Source organism: Schistocerca cancellata, chromosome 5 (genome assembly GCF_023864275.1).
Source record: "Schistocerca cancellata isolate TAMUIC-IGC-003103 chromosome 5, iqSchCanc2.1, whole genome shotgun sequence".
Classification (NCBI taxonomy): domain Eukaryota; kingdom Metazoa; phylum Arthropoda; class Insecta; order Orthoptera; family Acrididae; genus Schistocerca; species Schistocerca cancellata.
The window spans coordinates 589,909,057-589,930,210 of record NC_064630.1 but is presented as its reverse complement, the minus strand read 5'-3'; the positions used below and the strand labels follow the sequence as shown (position 1 = coordinate 589,930,210).

At 43.4% G+C, this 21,154-nt stretch overlaps 1 protein-coding gene across 1 annotated transcript in view; it reads left to right on the top strand.

The window, feature by feature from the left end:
* Window positions 1-4,720: 4,720 nt before the first annotated feature.
* LOC126188961 (laminin subunit alpha) overlaps window positions 4,721-21,154 on the top strand; it is a 364,582-nt gene continuing 348,148 nt past the window's right edge. The window contains exon 1 of the mRNA XM_049930722.1: window positions 4,721-4,867. The gene's annotated coding sequence lies outside the window, so the exon portion shown is untranslated. The remainder of the gene's footprint in view (window positions 4,868-21,154) is intronic.

The window sequence follows — 21,154 nt, the reverse complement described above, 5'->3', positions numbered from 1 at the left end:
GAATTAAAATCTATGGAGAAGAAATTAAAACTTTGAGGTTCGACGATGACATTGTAATTCAGAGACAGCAAAGGACCTGGAAGAGCAACTGAACGGAATGGACAGTGTCTTGAAAGGAGGATATAAGATGAACTTCAACAAAAGCAAAACGAGGATAATGGAATGTAGTCGAATGAAATCGAGTGATGCTGCGGGAATTGATTAGGAAATGATACACTTAAAGTAGTACATGAGTTTTGCTATTTGGGGAGCAAAATAACTGATGATGGTCGAAGTAGAGAGGATATAAAATGTAGACTGGCAATGGCAAGGAAAGCGTTTCTGAAGAAGAGAAATTTGTCAACATCGAGTATAGATTTAAGTGTCAGGAAGCCGTTTCTGAAAGCATTTGTATGGAGTGTAGCCATGCATGGAAGTGAAACGTCGACGATAAATAGTTTAGACAAGAAGAGAATAGAAGCTTTCGAAATGTGGTGCTACAGAAGAATGCTGAAGATTGGATGGGTAGATCACATAACTAATGAGGAGGTACTGAATAGAATTGGGGAGAAGAGAAATTTGTGGCACAACTTGACTAGAAGAAGGGATCGCTTGGTAGGGCATATTCTGAGGCATCAAGGGATCACCAATTTAGTACTGGAGGGCAGCGTCGAGGGTAAATATCGTAGAGGGAGACCAAGAGACGAATACATTAAACAGATTGAGAAGGATGTAGGTTGCAGTAGGTACTGGGAGTTGAAGAAGCTTGCACAGGATAGAGTAGAATGGAGAGCTGCATCAAACCAGTCTCAGGACTGAAGACGACAGCAACAACTATAGCAACGATTCTGCATAGCTCGATAGACGGCGGTTTTTGGCTTTCGCCTATAGTAGTTTGCGCTTCACAGTTGAAAGCTGTCAAAAGAGCTATCAGATGTCAGGGATTTCCATAAGTTGACTCTACTATAGGAGTGTCTTAGTAGCAAAGAACAAAAGTATTAAGACTTCATCCATGAAGCAACATTTCTTCTCACATCTCAGTGTTTATGACGTCATATGTCTTGAACTGTGTGTCGTAGAATGATACATTTCTATAGGTACATTCAGCGGCATTTGTGGATAATGACTGCAAAATGTGTTGCGAATAGTGTTAGTAGTAAAGAAGTAGTAAATTTAAACGTCATACGTGATGCAACAATTTTTTTCGCGTCTCATTGGTATGACGTCATACCACGTCCATAGGTAGGTGATTCTTACTTCCACAGCGGTTGTTACCTGACAGTGAGTGATATGTGTACCATGATTGGTTGAAATCGCTACAGTGGTTTAGGAGGAGATGTGAAACACAAACACACACACACACACACACACACACACACACACACACACACACACACGTCCATTTTTATAATATGTATGGGTTTAGAAAGTCCATATTCAAGTAAAAAAATGTTTCAAATGGCTCTGAGCACTATGGGACTTACCTTCTGAGGTCATCAGTCCCCTAGAACTTAGAACTACGTAAACCTAACTAACCTACGGACATCACACACATCCAAGCCCGAGGCAGGATTTGAACCTGCGACCATAGCGGTCGCGCAGTTCCAGACTGTAGCGCCTAGAACCGCTCGGCCACTCCAGCCGGCATATTCAAGTACATTCTTAAGCAAATTTCTTCGAAAAATGTTTTCCAATTAATTATTTAATTGTAATACAAAGGTAATATTGAAACAGTCCAAGTTGCTTTAATATTTATACCTGTTGACCGATTTCGGTGAATTCGTCTTCATACTAGAAGACGATATCGATTTGCATAAAGGCCTACAGAGGACAGATGAATGGTGCAGGCTGTGGCAGTTGACCCCGAACGTAAGTAAATGTAACAAACTGTGCATACATAAGAAAAGAAATCCAATACAGTACAAGTACACTATTGAAAACAAATTACCGGAAACAGTAAAATATCTAGGAGTAACTATCAAGAGCGATCTTAAGTGGAATGACCACAATTCGTAGAAAAGTAGGTACCAGATTGAGATTCATTGGAAGAATCTTTACGAAACGTAACTCGTCCACAAAAGAAGCGGCTTAAGGGCGCTTGTTTGACCGATTTTTGAGTATTGTTCATCAGTCTGGGACCGTTACGAAGTAGGACCGATAGAAGAGGTAGAGAAGATCCAACGAAGAACAGTGAGTTTCGTCACGGGATCGTTTAGTGCGCACGAGAGCGTTACAGAAATGCTCAACAAACACCGGTGGCAGACGATGCGTGGGAGGGATTGTTCATCACGAAGAGACTTACTACAGAAATTTCGTGAGAATACTTTCCGGGAAGAGTCGGACACACGATTACTTCCACATACATCTCGCGAGATGACCACGATGAGAAAATTCGAAAATTAGAGTTAATATACAGGCTTGGCTATCATTCTCCCCACACGCCCTGCGCGAGTGGAATAGAGAAGGGGGCATCAGTTGCTGGTACCAGAAGTGTTGATGTAGATGTAGATACTAAAATGTCAATGTTGAGAAGGTAACTTTATGAAGTAATACCTTATAGTTATACGATGTATCAGTCACCAGCGTAAAGTAAACGAGAAGGTGGGTTATTTCATCAAATGCTGCCAACGCTGCCACCTCACCATACACATCATTAACCAAATATAAGTAAAAAGTAATTTGGAATTTTTCAAAGTCAGTCTGATAATCAGTCTCAGCAGTTCCGCAGATGCTGTGTCTAAAATTATAAATATGTGTAAATGTTATATCAAACTTCAGCGAAAGTCCTTAGGCAGTAGAATTGCGAAATTGGCCATAGACGTTTACATAATATTATTTAAACTGTTCTATTATTGGTACAAAATGTAATGGTACACGATGGAAATGCCCTGTCACTTTGCAATTTCTTGTCTGCGCTCAACAATTCCTGTAATGGTGGATAAAACATATCCTGGCGTTGTATTTTGATGTGCAAAGTCAAGGGTTACAGCAGAGTGAGTTATGGTTTATCAATATGCAAAGTATGTCCCTTCTTCCCAATACAGACTGTCAGAAAAACGCCCGCACAATCAATTTTTTAGAAGCGCACCTGTATCGGTATTCTAAACTATGATTTCAAAGTTTTAAAAGATTGTTGGTACATGATAGGTATATAGTGATCTTTCTCCTGCATTGAATAGACTATTGTCTTTTAGAACAACAATTGTCGTGCTAGAACTAGTCCTTCATGACCATCTTATCCTACATAATAGTATGATATCTCATTATCAGCTAAAACCCAGCCTAAGAAAAAAGGTCATTGGTTGTCAATCAGTTCACTCAGTAAATATCAACCAGTCTTTCAATGTTATTCGGTTAGCTAATATAACGACGTAACTTTGACTGCATGACTCTGTGGGCCACAGAATACATAGAGTTTTATATTTAAAATTACTTGTCAGCACAACTATCTTCTCCTGAGTAAATCTCACTATTCATCATTTATTAATGCTCGTTCGTCCTTGTACGGAACGCATAAAATAATTATCTTAATAGCTATACTAAATCGTGCTTACGCTTCACGAATTGTGAACTAGTTTTCTATCTCTGACTCGGTGTATAAACCGAGCGCAATAACCACCGCGTTAAGAACCTTGAAAAATATACTCTTTAAGGTACAATAATAAGCAATCGTTAGCTAAGTTATAAAGTTACCGATTTACTTGCTTATTCTCGTTTCCGCCAACTGGGTAGATTTATTCTGTCTTTTGTTTCTTAACTTTCTCTACAAGCAAGCGAAGATGAATTTCACCTTTGAGTCAGCTATTCCGCTTTATTTCTCTCTCTTGGTTCTCTGTATTTTTCTCTTTTTGTTCTTGTACGTTTTGTATATTACACGTCTGTTTCTGTTTCTTTTACAAATTTTTCTAATAATCTCGACTGTCTAGCACCATTTTACATTATCGAACGCTTTGTCTAGGTCGATAAATCCTATGAAAAGGTCTCGACTTTTTTTCTGAAGTCTGACCTTCGCAATCAAGCGAAACGTCAGAAATCTGTCTCTGGTTCCTTTACCTTTATTAAAAAAAAATTTATCCTCGTTTAACGTACCCTCAATTTTATTTTCCATCTTATTTTTGTTGTAGATTATACTTGTCTGCAACTTAGATGCATGAGCTGTTAAGCTGATTGTGCGGTAGCTGTCGCATTTATCTGCCATTGCCATCTTCTAGATTCTGTGGATGATTTTCTTCCGAAAGTCCAATAGCATGTCTACAGCTTCACAGATTCTAGACGCAAACTTTAGTAGCTTGCCGCTCTTCCCAAAGATTTTCAAAATTCCGAAGGGGTCTTATCTATTCTCTCTGCCTTCGTCACCATGTATTAGAGCATTTTTGTTTTTAATTGTGTAATTAAGGTTTGCTGCTTTCGTTTTATGCCCTTTAAAAGATAAATGGTCGAAATTGATTAGTTGTGAAAAGGTTAAGTGACTGTGTCTGTAGCGGTTCTAGGCGCTCAGTCCGGAGCCGCGCGACTGCTACGGTGGCAGGTTCGAATCCTGCCTCGGGCATGGATGTGTGTGATGTCCTTAGGTTAGTTAGGTTTAAGTAGTTCTAAGTTCTAGGGGACTGATGACCATAGATGTTAAGTGCCATAGTGCTCCGAGCCATTTTTTTGACTGTGTCTGGCAATGAAAGTGTTGATACTTTGTATTTGTCACGGACAGTGTGACAGTTTTGCAAAAGTACGCTTTTGTCTTCAGGTCTGCGACTACTGCGACCCCACGAGACCGGAGAAGGCCCACCCCGCGACGTACGCCGTGGACGGTGCGGAGACGTGGTGGCAGAGCCCGCCTCTCTCCAGGGGCGTCAAGTACAACGAGGTCAACCTCACTATCGACCTGGGCCAGGTGAGTACCGTTCCAGTGTACAGGCAGCTGTTGTGAGTTTTCAGTAAAACTGGGTCCAGGTATAGCAGTGCGACACTGGTAATAATGCTTGAGTATCAGGAAAAAGCCGATCCTGGCGCACTTCTGATATCAAATTGATATGATAATGCTGAGGGAATTGGATTAGGAAACGAGACACTTAAACTAGTAGATGAGTTTTTCTATCTGGGAAGCAAAATAACTGATGATAGTTGAAGTACAGAGAATATAAAATGTAGACTGGCAATGGCAAGAAAAGAGTTTCTGGAGAAGAGAAATTTTCAACATCGAGTATAGATTTAAGTGTCAGGAAGTCCTTTCTGAAAGTATTTATATGGAGTGTATGAAAGTGAGAGATGGACGATAAACAGTTTAGACAAGAACAGAATAGAAGCTTCTGAAACGTGGTAAAAATGGAAATGAGCGTTTGGCGTCATTGGTCGGGAGGTCCCTTACTGGGCACGTCCGGCCGCCTTGGTGCAGGTCTTATTACATTCGACGCCACATTGGGTGACCTGCCCGCCGGATGGGGATGAAATGATGATGAAGACAACACAACACTCAGTCCCTGAGCGGAGAAAATCCCCGACCCAGCGGAGAATCCAACCCAGGCGCACAGGACGGCAATCTGTCACACTGACCACTCAGCTATCGGGGCGGACTTGAAATGTGGTGCTACAGAAGAATGCTCAAGATTAGATGGGTAGACCACATAAGAAATGAGGAGGAAATAAACAGAATTTGGGAGAAGAGAAATTTGTAGCACAGCCTGGCTAGAAGAAGGGATCAGCTGGTGGGACACGTTCTGAGGCATCAAGGGATCATAGTTTGGTTCTGTAGGGAAGTGTGAGGGGGGGGGGGGGGATGTAAAAATCGTAAAGGGAGGCCAAGAAATGAATATAATAAGCAAATTCAGAAGGACATAGATTGCAGTGGTTACTCAAAGATGAAGAAACTTGCACAGGATAGAATAGGTAGAGAGCTGCATCAAACCAGTTTTCAGACTGAAGACCGCAACAAGAACATGATAATTAATTAAATTGATGACATAATTCCTTAACCTATTTTTATGATAATTAATTTCTGGCACTCTGGGGATACCTACTCTTATGCTAATTCATTTGTGCCTCCTTGGTGATTGATTATGACAGTTTATGGATAATCTGTACTTCTGAGGAATCCCCCACCCCTCCCCCTCATCCTTCCCCAACCCTCTGGCAAAAGGGACACTTGTTCAGTTCTGAGGCACTTGTTCCTCTCCTGGGAAATCCCCCAGCCTTCCCTCCCCTCCCTCAGTCCCCCCCCCCCTTATGTCACTCATTTGTAAATTGGCGCGAAAAAGACTGAATCTGTACTGAGCTGCTGGACTGGGAGGACCTCTTGGCACAAAATGGGCGGTAAATTCAAGCAACATATTGTTTATTTATTTAAAAATTAATTACATTATTTAATAACTGGGAAATGCTGGGCAGTGGTTCTGTTTATCTGGATGGGGAATGTTTGAAACACTCACCACCACCTTAGATGATTCTTCTTCATAATAAAACATGTTTTCAATTTTTCAGAACCACACGCAAACATTTTGCAAATCTGGTAATTAAATTTCCTCTCAAAATAGATTGTAGCACTAAATATATCCGAGGTGCTGTATGCACTGACATTTGAGAACACAAACACCCTCCTCCACCACAAAGTTTCCACCTTACACTAAACATATCCAGCCGAAAAGAGCCTTCTGATTGCACAAACTTGCTGTCGCGAAGCGCGCCCCGTCCGTCGACTGCCGGGGAGCCGCAGTCGCGCTGCCTGGAAGAGGACTAGATTCTCGCATGCCGGCAGTGCGCCTATCGCCAGCCGTACCAGGCGCTTGGAGGCCGGAGAGACTGTCACCGTGACCGCCAAGCAGTCAACAATTTACGTGCAGGGGAATAATCGTCCAGTGCAAACGCTCGTCATATTGAACCTTCTCATGCAACACACACTTCTGTTGCCGCGCGGGGTAGCCGCACGTTCTGCAGCACCCTACCACGGCTCGCGCGGCTCCCCCCGTTGGGGTTTGCGTCCTCCCTCGGGAATTTGTGTGTGTGTGTGTGTGTGTGTGTGTGTTTGTGTTGTCCTTAGCGTAAGTTAGTTTTATGTTAGATTAAGTAGCGTGTAAGCCTAGGGATCGGTGACCACAGCAGTTTGGTCCCATAGCAACTTACCATCACCACCACATTTCTGTCGCCGTTCAGCCAGCATACTCGTTACGTCGCTATTCAGCCTCCAATACCTACAGACGCACAGAAAAACTGCACAGTTGCGCTAGGTGTTGACAACTGTACCACATTTATAAGCAAATTTAGAACACGTGGTCAAACGTGACATCATGATCGCGTGAGCAGAAGTGACATAAAAGAGGCAAAATACGAAAATTGACAGAAAACGCGGGTAAATTGAGAGAAAATACCTTAAAATGTGGGAAAATTGAGGGAGAATGAGAGAGTACTTACAAATCTGATTAGTACAGGAAAATTCTTGTACTTGTGAACGAGTGTTTGACAGCAAGAGGAATATGAGAAAAAATGGACGTGGAAGCACTGGGAACCAAGGAAACAGTAACTGATCGTGGACAGCAAAAAGACAGATGAAATAGATTGTTTACTGTAGATGACTACCGAATGTAGAGTAATAAATTTATATATGTCGGATCACAAGCCCAGGTATTACCCCAAAGTTACTGGGGCAATCAGCTTATAGATTTTTATGCAGTGTCCGGACATGTGGCTCTTTAGCTAAAGAGCATTGTGTTACCAGCTTGGGGACTGCTGTAAACAACTGCGGAATGGATCTTGTGTTTTATTCCGTGCATGACTATTTAAGTGCTTTAAATTCTAACAAACGATATCTACAATTGAATATTGGTACTCTCTGTCAGTCACAACCATACAGGGTCAGCTAACAGATACCTTACAGAACAGCTGCTACATTGTTGTTAACAAAATTCTGCAGTATGTCTACTGAGGTAAAAGCAATACATGCAAGTTGACTGTTGTCTTGGGTGCTTACATAGAAAAGAGAACCATCTGCCTCTAAATCGACATGGATATGCGTTAAAGGATGATAGAATGTAGGTTGAGTAATTGGTTGAGAGGGGCTGTAATGAGATAGAATTTAATGTAGACTGATATTGCATTCTAAGGGGAAAAAAAGTTCATTTGGACATGCATGCGTAACACAGGCATTGCAACATCGTATTTATCCACCAACGCTGGGCAAGTGACTTCAAGTCAGCAATATATGTAATTGATGTACGAGTATAGGTTGTCATCACATGGTTGACGACATGTGGGAGTTTGGGTGTGGCTGTGAGTCGTGCACGGATAGCGAAATTGTAAGGCGACCGCTTCCGATAAGCGGGAACTCCAGGTTCGAGTCCCAGTCTGGCACAAATTTTCACTGTCCTCATTCCATTCTGCAACTGATGGTTTTCCATATTCGCAGTTTCGAATACATTTAATGAATTTCATAACGACTGTAGTCGCTGCTAAGCCTGTTTCTATGAACATTCAAACATCTCCAAAGGAACCTGGCATTGTATTTGTGGTGTCACCGCCAGACACCACACTTGCTAGGTGGTAGCCTTTAAATCGGCCGCGGTCCGCTAGTGTACGACGGACCCGCGTGTCGCCACTGTCAGTGATTACAGACCGAGCGCCGCCACACGGCAGGTCTAGAGACACGTCCTAGCACTCGCCCCAGTTGTACAGCCGACTTAGCGAGCAATGGTTCACTGACAAATTACGCTCTCATTTGCCGAGACGATAGTTAGCATAGCCTTCAGCTACGTCAATTGCTACGACCTAGCAAGGCGCCATTTATCATTTGATACTTATATTGTGATGCCTGTACCGTCAGACCGATGTTCTCCAATTTGGATTAAAGTTAAGTATTCTACCAGTTACCTCCTTTTTTTACTAGACTCAACCCCTATAACTGTTCCAGACCTCACGCCAGCCTGCGTATGCTTAAACGCGTGAATTTCGGCCTCCTCTAGCAACACGGTGTTGGCTCTTCTGCCAACACATCAGTATTCGCAATAATACAGGTACTGCAATATCATAATACCGGATGTGGCCAAAGATATTGAAAGAGCACAAACATACCACACTACTTTGCTTAATACGGTGTACGAAAATCATTGACATTCAAAACAGCTTCCAGTCATATCAGAATGTACAAATATAGATCCTGTACTGCTTTCAAGAAATGTTACACCATTCCCGAAAAAAATGGCAAGTTAAGGTAGCGATCATGAAGGTGACTCGGGATCGCACACCCTCCACTCCAAAGTAGACCACAAAGGCTCAGTAATATTGAGATCTGGTCACTATGGTCGCAGAGAAGATGGGACAGTTCATAGTCACGCTCATAAAATAGTGCTGAAGGATGCGAGCTGTGTGAACAGCGGTTCTGTCGTCCTGGAACACCTGGTCACCACTTGGGAACAAACCCTGTACCGTGGGATGGACCTGATAATCCGAAATGGTCGCTGATTGTTTGGTCGTAGTGCGACCTTGCAGAGTAGCCCTGGGGTTCATGGAATACCGCGATATTGGTGCCCATATCATTATCGAAACCGCATCATGTTTCACCCTTGAGACATAAACTCGGGAAGAAGTTGGAAAGAGTGTCAAACAAGTCATCGGACCAAATGACTGTCTTCTATTGCTCCATAGTCCAGGTCTTACTGCTTCCGCACCACATTTTCCTGTTATGAGCGTTTGCATAATTCATGAGTGGGTTTGGGATTTTAGCTGGCCCTGCAATTCCCAATTCCCCGTTTATGGGATTCCCTTCGAGTTGTTCGAGGGTTTGCGAGTGCGAGATTCAGTTCTGCAGTGACTTTTGCAGGTGCCGCCCTCTTATTTTTCGTCAGAATGTTCTTCAGTGACCGTCCGTCACGATCATTAAGCACACGCCTTCGACCGCATTGTGACTTAGCGAATGATATTTTTACGCTATGGGCCATTTTCGATGCCGTGCCTCTTGAAACAATAAATACTTCTGCTACCTTCGTTACAGAAGCACCCACCATACGAGTACCAGTAATATGTCCACGTTCGAATTCACTGACAAGCTGCGACATCGTCGCAAAAAAAAAAAAAAAAAAAAAAAAAAAAAAAAAAAAAAAAAAAAAAACAGTGACCCGTATGTGTAATAAATTTTCTTTAATTTACGTCTATGGTCACAAACTTCTTGTTAACAGATTACCGAAACCGGTAATCTGTTAACAAAAAGTTTGTGACCATAGACGTAAATTAAAGGAAACGAATTCACTTAGGTTCTACATAAGCACTCACAATTACACAGGACACTGTTCTGACCACGACTGACACTTGAAAAGTACTGAGGCCATTGCTCAGGTGCCATTCGTGGTCAAATACAACAGCGCAACCTGCAGGCTTGGCTCACGTCTGCATTTATGTTCCAGCATGCATTTCTCTGGATTGGGATACCTCACGAAATGACGTTGCTCACATCGGCTCATTAAGTTGCGCGTATTGAGTGCGGTAAACAACACAGAAAGTGAAAATGCAGGCCTGCGGCATGAGCCGACGAGTCGCTATTTTCTCTCTTTTCAAATGATGCTAGGGTCGAAAGCATTGATGACGCAATGAAATGATTAACCCGTATTGTGTGGACGCTGTAATTCAAGCCGCGGAAGGTCCTGTGGTGTTTTGGAGGTGTTTTTCGTACCATGACTCGGATCCACTCCTTCAGGTTACCATGAACTTTCCCGGTGAACAAGCGTCGCCATAGGCATGCGTAATCAACTACAGAGATATGTAAACAGGCAGAGTACGGCGCTACGGTCGGCAAGGCCTGTATAAGACAACAAGTGTCTGGCGCTGATCTTTGATCGGCTACTGCTGCTACAATGGCAGGTTATCAAGATTAGTGAGTTTGAACGTGGTGTTATAGTCGGCGCACGAGCATTAGGACACAGCATCTCCGAGACAGCGATGAAGTGGAGATTTTCCGTAAGATCATATCACGAGCGTACCGTGAATATCTGGAATCCGGGAAAAACATCAAACCTCCGACATCGCTGCGTCCGTGAAAAGATCTTGCAAGAACGGGACCAACAGCGATTGAAGAGAATCGTTCAACATGTCGGAAGTGCAACGCTTCCGAAAATTGCTGCAGATTTCAATGCTGGGTCATCAACAAGTTCACAAATGGCTCTGAGCACTATGGGACTTAACTTCTAAGGTCATCAGTCCCCTAGAACTTAGAACTACTTAAACCTAACTAACCTAAGGACATCACACACATCCATGCCCGAGGCAGGATTCGAACCTGCGACCGTAGCGGTCAAGCGGTTCCAGACTCAAGCGCCTTTAACCGCACGGCCACACCGGCCGGCCATCAACAAGTGTCAGCGTACGAACTGTTCAACGAAACGTCATCGATATGGGGTTTCGGAGCTGAAGGCCCACTCGTGTACCCTTGGTGACTGCACGACACAAAGCTTTTCGCTTTCCTGATCGGACAAGTCTCTTTTCAAATTGTGTCGAGCGGATGGACTTGTACGGGTATGGAGACAACCTCATCAATCCATGGACCCTGCATGTCAGCTGTTCAAGCTGGTGGAGACACTGTGTTATTATGGAGCATGTGGAGTGGAGTCATATGGGACCCCTGACACGTCTAGGTACGACTCTGACAGGTGACACGTACGAAAGCGTCCTGTCTGATCACATGCATCCATTCATGTCCATTGTGCATTTCGACGGACTTGGCAAATTCCAGCAGGACAATGAGACTCCCCGCACGTCCAGAATTGCTGCATCTACGCCGGCCGGAGTGGCCGTGCGGTTCTAGGCGCTTGCTACATCTACGATACACGTCGATGTGTTCTCATGTCATCAACGTAACCATTATTAGGTTGTCTTTTCGGGCGTTTCATATCCCTAAGAATCCAGTAAAGAACTTTCTTGACCTGTCTACCGTCAATTTGCCTGGTTACCTCTCCTGCCTGCCTCAATTTCATTTTCATTACAATAATAAATACGTCAGATTCCTAATCGTCTAGTTTGTTTCCCATCCTCTCCAATTAATTCCCCACATGCAAGTCTGCGTCAGCTGCTGATCATACTTCAGCTTTGCAATGATATTCATCTTAAAACTCCGTCTCACACTGTTTTAAGTGGAAACTGGTCTTACATACTGATTGTAAACTTTCCAGTTTCAAACACGCTGGAAGCTTAGTTTTGAAAACGCTGTACAGGTAACAAAACGACAGCAAGCCATTTGTACTTTCTTGTTCATTTCTTTTGCTGTCCGCTCATCTGGCATCATTAATAAATTCTAATGACAACCAGTTTCCTGACTTGGAAAAAATCAACTGAATATATTTGTTACATCGCCATTCTCACTGAATGAAGGAATATTTTCAGGTAGTTAAATTCGAGCAAAGGTACAGTTAGTTGGACTCCACGTAGACAACACGATAAAAACAGATTTGGATGGTAGTAGCTTTGCGAGAGGTCAGTTGTTAGAGATCATTATAATCGGAAAAATTATAGAGAATATCAGTTCCATTCGCAACAACATGCAGCTGGGGAAGTAGGCTTTAAATATGGGAGCAAATAAAACAAAAGTGGAAAATAAAATGCAAATGCCTTGTGGCTAGGGCCTCCCATCGCGTAGACCGTTCGCCTGGTGCAAGTCTTTCGAGTTGACGCCACTTCGGCGACTTGCGTGTCGATGGGGATGAAATGATGATGATAAGGACAACACGACATCCAGTCCCTGAACGGAGAGAATCTCCGACCCACCGGAGAATCGAACCCGGGCCGTTAGGTATGATATTACGTCGCGCTGGCCACTCAGCTACCAGGGGCGGACGAAGTGGGAAATCAGTGTATATAAAACATGATTTTTACTTGTTTGAACTAAGTAGTACTTAACTGACACTTCAAAATGAGACTGTTATTTTTTAAATTAAAAAATTTATTGAGGTTCAAATATTGTGTGCTATCTAATCTCGTTCAGGGTATTGGATCCAGAATTGTTGGAAATTATAGGCCCTGTAAGTTCGGGCGTGTCGTTGTAGAAGGGTGGCGAGGGGCGGGGCAGAAGAGGAAGAGTGAACGGGCTACAAGATGGAAGTCGTGCGCTTGGCAATGATTTCTGTTTCCACAGCTTAATAAATGTATATAAATGATCCAGTAGAAAGCGTCTGGACCTCTTAAAAATGTTCTCCAATGATGTGGTTGTCTAAAAGAAAGTAACAACGCAAGAAGACGATATAAATTTGCAGCAGCACCTGCAGACGATTGTTGAATGGTGCAGGCTCTGACAGTTGACGCTGATTGTAGATACACCGAGGTGACAAAAACTCGTTGGATACCGATATGCACGAATACAGAAGGCGGTAATATCGCGTACACGAGGTATAAAAGGGCAGTTCATTGGCAGAGCTGTCGTATTTACACAGGTGATTCATGTGAAAAGGTTTCCGATCTGATTATAGCCACATGACGGGAATTAACAGGCTTTGAACGCAGAACGGTAGTTGGAGCTAGGCGCATGGAAATTGTTAGGGAATTCAGTATTCCTGGATCCACAGTGTCAAGACTTTGCCGAGAATACGAAATTTAAGGACCGAGAGCAGTGGCGCGTGCACAGAGTTGTCAGTGGTGACAGACAAGCAACACTGGGTAGGACAATACGGCTTAAATTTGGCGTTAATGGGCCATGACAGCAGACGACCGATGCCTTTGCTAACATCACGACATCGCCTGCAAAGCCTCTGCTGGGCTTCGCATGGTCAGATGAGTCCCTCTTTCTTTTGATAAGAGCTGAGCCTGGCGCAGACCCACCCTCGAAGCCATGGATATACGTTGACAACAAGGCACTGTGCAAGCTGGAGGTGACTCCATAATGCTATGGGCTTTGTTTATACATGGAATTCACTGGATCCTCTGGTCCATCTGAACCAATCATTGACTAAAATCGTTATGTTCGGTACTGGAACACCAAATAACGATATAATGGATGACATTACACCTTGTCACCAGGCCACAGCTGTTCGCAGCTGGTTTGAAGAACATTCTAGACAATTCGAGCGAATAATTTGGCCATCCAGATCGCCCGACTTGAATCCCATTGAATATTTATGGGACACAATAGAGAGGTCAGTTCGTGCACAAAATGCTGCACCGGAAACAGTTGCGCAATTACGGATGGCTATAGAGGCAGCATGATTCAGTATTTTTGCTGGAGACTTCCACCGACTTGAGTCCATGCCACCTCGAATTGCTTGCTGCACTACGCCGGGCAAAAGGAGATCCGACAAGATGTGAGGAGGTGTATCATAATTTTTGTCACCTCACTGTAAATATGACGTATTGCGCATGTATAGGAAAGAAATCCGCTACTGTACATTACACTGCAGATGAAAAATTGCTGGAAACAGTATCTACTATAAAATGACTAGGAGTAACTATCCAGAGTGACTTTAAGTAGAATGTCAGACTGAGATCCATAGGAAGAATGGTAGTGAAATGTAAGTCGTCCACAAAGGAAGTGCCTTACATGGCCGTTCGATTCTTGAGTAATACACTACTGGCCATTAAAATTGCTACACCAAGAAGAAATGCAGATGATAAACGGGTATTCATTGGACAGATAAATTATACTAGAACTGACATGTGATTACATTTTCACACAGTTTGGGTGCATAGATTCTGAGGAATCAGTACCCAGAACAACCACCTCTGCCCGTAATAACGGCCTTGATACGCCTGGGAATTGAGTCAAACAGAGCTTGGATGGCGTGTACAGGTACAGCTGCCCTTGCAGCTTCAACACGATACCACAGTTCATCAAGAGTAGCGACTGGCGTATTGTGACGAGCCAGTTGCTCGGCCACCATTGACCACACGTCTTCAATTGGTGAGAGATCTGGAGAATGTGCTGGCCAGGGCAGCAGTCGAACATTTTCTGTATCCACAAAGCCCCGTACAGGACCTCCAACATGCGGTCGTGCATTATCCTGCTGAAGTGTAGGATTTCGCAGGGATCGAATGAAGGGTAGAGCCACGGGTCGTAACACATCTGAAATGTCACGTCCACTGTTTAAGGTGCCGTCAATGCGAACAAGAAGTGACCGAGACGTGTAACCAATGAAACCCCATACCATCACGCCGGGTGATACGCCACGCTTCCAATGTGTGTTCACCGTGATGTCGCCAGACACGGATGCGACCATCATGATGCTGTAAACATAACCTGGATTCATCCGAAAAAATGACGTTTTGCCATTTGTGCAACCAGGTTCGTCGTTGAGTATACCATCGCAGGCGCTCCTGTCTGTGATGCAGAGTCAAGGGTAACCGCACCCATGGTCTCCGAGCTGATAGTCCATGCTGCCGCAAACGACGTCGAACTGTTCGTGCAGATGGTTGTTGTCTTGAAAACGTCCCCATCTGTTGACTCAGGGGTCGAGACGTGGCTGCACGATCTGTTACAGCCATGCGGATAAGATGCCTGTCATCTCGACTGCTAGTGATACGAGGCCGTTGGGATCCAGCACGGCGTTCCGTATTACCCTCCTGAACCCACCGATTCAATATTCTGTTAACAGTCATTGGATCTCGACCAACGCGAGCAGCAATGTCGCGATACGATAAACCGCAATCGCGACAGGCTACAGTCCGACCTTCATCAAAGTCGGAAACGTGATGGTACGCATTTCTCCTCCTTACACGAGACATCACAACAGCGTTTGACCAGGCAACGCCGGTCAACTGCTGTTTGTGTATGAGAAATCGGTTGGAAACTTTCCTCATGTCAGCACGTTGTAGGTGTCGCCACCGGCGCGAACCTTGTGTGAATGCTCTGAAAAGCTAATCATTTGCATATCACAGCATCTTCTTCGTGTCGGTTAAATTTCGCGTCTGTAGCACTTCACCTTCGTAGTGTAGCAATTTTAATGGCCAGTAGTGTAATATTATGAAAAGGAAAGTTGCTACTCACCATATAGCGGAGACGCTGAGCCGCAGATAGGCACAACAGAAAGACTGTTGTGCCTATCTGTGTCTCAGCATCTACGCTCTATCTGTGTCTCAGCATCTACGCTCTATGGTGGGTAGCAACTTTCCTTTTCATAATATTGATACATTCCATCTTGGCTTTTCCATTGTTTGATTTTTGAGTACTGTTCGTTACTCTGGGATCTTTGCCGGGTAGGACTGATAGAAATAGGGAAGATCCAACGAAGAGCCGCGCATTTGGTCACGGGATCGTTTAGTCGGCGCGAGAACGTTAACGGAGCTGCTGAACCAACTCCAGCGGCAGATGTAACAAGAGAGGCGTTGTGCATCACGGCTAGGCTTGCTATTGAAATTTCGAGCGAGCACTTTCCGTGAAGAATCGGCCAACATATTACTTCCTCCCACATACATCTTACGAAATGACCATGACGAGAAAATTCGAGAAGTTCGAGCTAATAAAGAGGTTTACCGGCCATCATTCTTTCCACGCCCGCGAGTGGAACATGGAAGTGAGCATCAGTTAGTGGTACGAGAATTACTCTCCGCCACACACCATTAGGTGGTTTGGGAGTATGATGTAGATGTAAAAGACGTAAGTCGAATGCAGTTTCACACATACTCCAATATTTCCGTGGTGCTGTGGAAGTAAGGAATACGTAGATGCTCAGTCTAACTGGAAATGGTGGTAGCTACGGAGCGAATGCGGGGATGCGAGCGGCGTGAGAAAGAGCGCACTGCGGGCGGTTTTTGCAGCGCCAGGCGAGCTGACCGCGCAGATGCTCACATGTCGTGCAGTCAACACTGGCGCCGCCCGCGGCCTGCGTCTGCTGCGGTACAGGAAGCGGCGGGGCTGCGCGGCAGCGCTTCAGTGCTGCCATCTGCGCCTGCAGAGATTTAACACGAGGTGCCAACCCAATAATCTGTATTTAACCTTGGTGTCGAGTCGCATTTATCTGACAGTGAGCGTGCGCGATCAAAGTTCTCGTACTTCGTTTCTTGCCTAGCTACAAAATCGTGGTAACAAAAACTCTTTAAAAAGCAAAAGACAATTTTTTCGAGTTTGGCACATATGAGCCTAGTAATACATCGGATGTTCCAGTATTTTGAAGATGAACATAACGAATTGTTACAAATCTAGTGTACAAAAAAAGTAAAGTAAAGTAAAAAACCGGTGATAAATCTGTTAGTTGGTTGGTTGATTGATTTAGAGGAAGGACCAAACAGCGAGGTCATCGGTCCCATTGAATTTTATTTTTATTTATTTACTTTTTTTTCACGTCGTGTTCCTTTGGACCAAGTTGAGGAACAAATCTCCAAGGTCATGGAACTTGCCACTACATGAAATTACAACATAAAAGTAATAACAGATTAAAAAATATTTATGAACCCAAAAAATGTCAATCCATCTACATCTACATGGATACTCTGCAAATCACATTTAAGTGCCTGCAGAGGGTTCATCGAACCACCTTCACAATTCAAATGGTTCAAGTGGCTCTGAGCACTATGAGACTTAACAGCTGAGGTCATCAGTCCCCTAGAACTTAGAATACTTAAACCTAACTAACCTAAGGACATCTTACACATCCATGCCCGAGGCAGGATTCGAACCTGCGACTTTGTTTAGCCTTCCCCACAACATTTTCTGTGTGTTCTTTCCCATAAGTTTAAGTAAACGCAATCAACAATGTAGCATAAGAATCAGCTTAATTTTTCAAGGAACTCCTCAACAGAATAGCGAGAGTGACCCTTGAGGAAACTCTTCACTTTCGGTGCGAAAGCGCGTGGATCACTGCTCAGATTTTTAATTCTTGTGCTACCTTAATGAAAATGGATGCAGCATACTTTTCTGCCGAAGAGTTAAGGAAGTCCGATCCAAATGCAGATTGGATTTCTGCCGAAGTATTAACTGAGTGAAAGCTGTTTATACTTGGGATTAAGCTGATATCGTTAACAAGACAGTAAAGAATATATGTATTGAGAGGCCAATGTCAAAAAACCCAGACTAGTGAACAGTGGTCGACAAAAACTTCGCGAACTTACGCCACTTATTTCTCGAACCACCCATTTCTGAGCCAAAAATATCCTTTAGAATGGGAAGAATTACCCCAAAATATAATACCACACGACATCAGCGAATGAAAATAAGCAGAGTAGACTAATTTTCATGTCGAACGATCACTTACTTCAGATACAGTTCGAATAGCAAAAATGGCAGCATTAAGTCTTTGAACAAGATCCTGAACGTGAGCTTTCCACGACAGTTTACTGAATATCTGAAAACATAGAAATTAGAACTGTTCAGTTTCACTAATCATATGCCCAAACTGTGAAATTAAAACGTCAGGTTTTGTTGAATTGTGTGTTAGAAACTGTAAAAACTAAGTCTTACTGTGATTTAGCGTTAGTTTATTTTCTACAAGCCATGAACTGCACTATTTGAAACCGAGCCAGTGTTGCACACAGCATCCTTTACTACCAAGCTAGTGTCATCAGCAAACAGAAATATTTTAGAGTTACCCGTATAGGAGGAAGTCGGCTGCGCCCTTTCAAAGGAACCATCCCGACATTTGTCTGAAGCGATTTTGGGAATTAACGGGAAATACAAATCAGGATGGCCAGTCGCGGGCTTGAACCTCCGTCCTCCCAAATGCGAGTCCATTGTGCTAACTACTGCTCCACCTCGCTCGGTGATAATTCTGTTTGTATCGTTTCATCCGGATATTGACAGAATGAAAGGAAACTGATTCTATTAGTCTACCCCTGTTGAATTGTAAGGGACGACCTGTAATAATTACTTCAGGGAAGGTGAACTTCTTCGCCAAGGTCGCTTGTAAATAACTTATATTGTTGATTACCGGTTTCGATAAGAGAGGTTACCATTTTCAGATCTCAATAAAAGGTTATTACATATCTGCTATATCAGATGTACAAGTAGTCTTTCTAAAACAAAAACCAGCATTTACCATCATAACCATTTAATAATGTGTAGTTTAATTATTTATTGTGCTTAACATTGTCCATTGGTTAGAGTGTAATTTGAACGTTAAGAGCCGGCCGTTGTGGCCGTGCGGTTCTAAGCGCGTCAGTTTGGAACCGCGTGACCGCTACGGTCGCAGATTCGAATCCTGCCTCGGGCATGGATGTGTGTGATGTCCTTAGGTTAGTTAGGTTTAAGTAGTTCTAAGTTCTAGGGGACTGATGACCTCAGTAGTTAAGTCCCATAGTGCTCAGAGCCATTTGAACCATTTGAACGTTAAGAAATGTCCAATGTGCAACACTTCAGGCAAGTGGACCGTGTCTTTGCTTATAATGTTTTGTTACCTAAGACTGCGTTCGCAGTGGCACTGACAACCGTCCTCAGACACCGTCGCCAGAGGTCGCCCGATAACATCGGCCGATAGCGTGGTCATAATGTGTCCAAGTGTTCAAGTGAAATGGGTGGCGTATCTTATATGTTTATAACTACTGTAATAGATGTTTTTGTGGTAGGTTGTCATTAGTTGGCTACAAAATATTATTACTGCTTATTGGCGTTTTATGCCAGTAGGGTAGTGTTTCTGTTGATATGAAGTGGTTTGCAAATGTGGTTTACGGTATGTATTTCCATTTTTAAGTGCTATAGATTGTCAGACTACCTTATGCTACATTTTATGTTTGTCTTACACTCGTATACTAAATTACAGTTTTTGAACGTTAACTGACGTGCGTCTGCCCAATCTTAGCCCGCCGCTGTGACCGAGCTGATCTAGGCGCTTCAGTCCGGAATCGCACTGCTGCTACGGTCGCAGGTTCGAATCCTGCTTGGGCATGGATGTGTGTGATGTCCTTAGATTAGTTATTCTAAGTCTAGGAGACTGATGACCTCAGATGTTAAGTCCCATAGTGCTCAGAGCCATTTGAACCACTTGATTTACCCAAGCTTAAACAAATGCAGCGAAACAGAGTGTTTATGACTTCCTTTTTAAGGTCATCACGAATTAACTCGAATATGCACCAGACCGTTTCTCCCGTCCTCTTATATATTCATAAAACTTGTCTGGTTATCCCGATAACTGAGGACAAAATGAATAGTACTCGCCACGTTCTTTAAGAGACTGGAAAGCTCATCCACATGCATTCGGCGTCTCTTTAATAGCAGAAGCCACTACGCAGCACTCGTATCCAAGCACAGAGGCGTCGTGGTATGCACTCCACCCTAAGAGGTTAAAAACTATCCCACTTCATACATAGTATACATTCTAACCTAGCCCCCTTTGACCCTGCCAAAAACTGACGGAGACAGGACACATTATGACCACACTATCGGCCGATGTTATCGGGCGACCTCTGGCGACGGTGTCTGAGGACCGTTGTCAGTGCCAATGTGAACGCAGTCTTAGGTAACAAAACATTATAACCAAAGACACGGTCCACTTGCCTGAAGTGTTGCACATTGGACTTATTTCTTAACGTTGAAATTACACTCTAACCAATGGACAATGTTAAGCACAATAAATAATTAAACTACACATTATTAAATGGTTATGATGCTAAATGCTGGTTTTTGGTTTAGAAAGACTACTTGTACATCTGATATAGTAGATATGTAATAACCTTTTATTGAGATCTGAAAATGGTAACCTCTCTTATCGAAACCGGTAATCAACAATATAAGTTATTTACGAGCGACCTTGGCGAAGAAGTTCACCTTCCCTGAAGTAATTATTACAGATCGTCCCTTACAATTCAACAGGGGTAGACTAATAGAATCAGTTTCCTTTCATTCTGTCAATATCCGGATGAAACGATACAAACAGAATTATCACCGAGCGAGGTGGAGCAGTAGTTAGCACAATGGACTCGCATTTGGGAGGACGGAGGTTCAAGCCCGCGACTGGCCATCCTGATTTGTATTTCCCGTTAATTCCCAAAATCGCTTCAGACAAATGTCGGGATGGTTCCTTTGAAAGGGCGCAGCCGACTTCCTCCTATACGGGTAACTCTAAAATATTTCTGTTTGCTGATGACACTAGCTTGGTAGTAAAGGATGTTGTGTGCAACACTGGCTCGGTTTCAAATAGTGCAGTTCGTGGCTTGTAGAAAATAAACTAACGCTAAATCACAGTAAGACTTAGTTTTTACAGTTTCTAACACAATTCAACAAAACCTGACGTTTTAATTTCACAGTTTGGGCATATGATTAATGAAACTGAACAGTTCTAATTTCTATGTTTTCTGATAT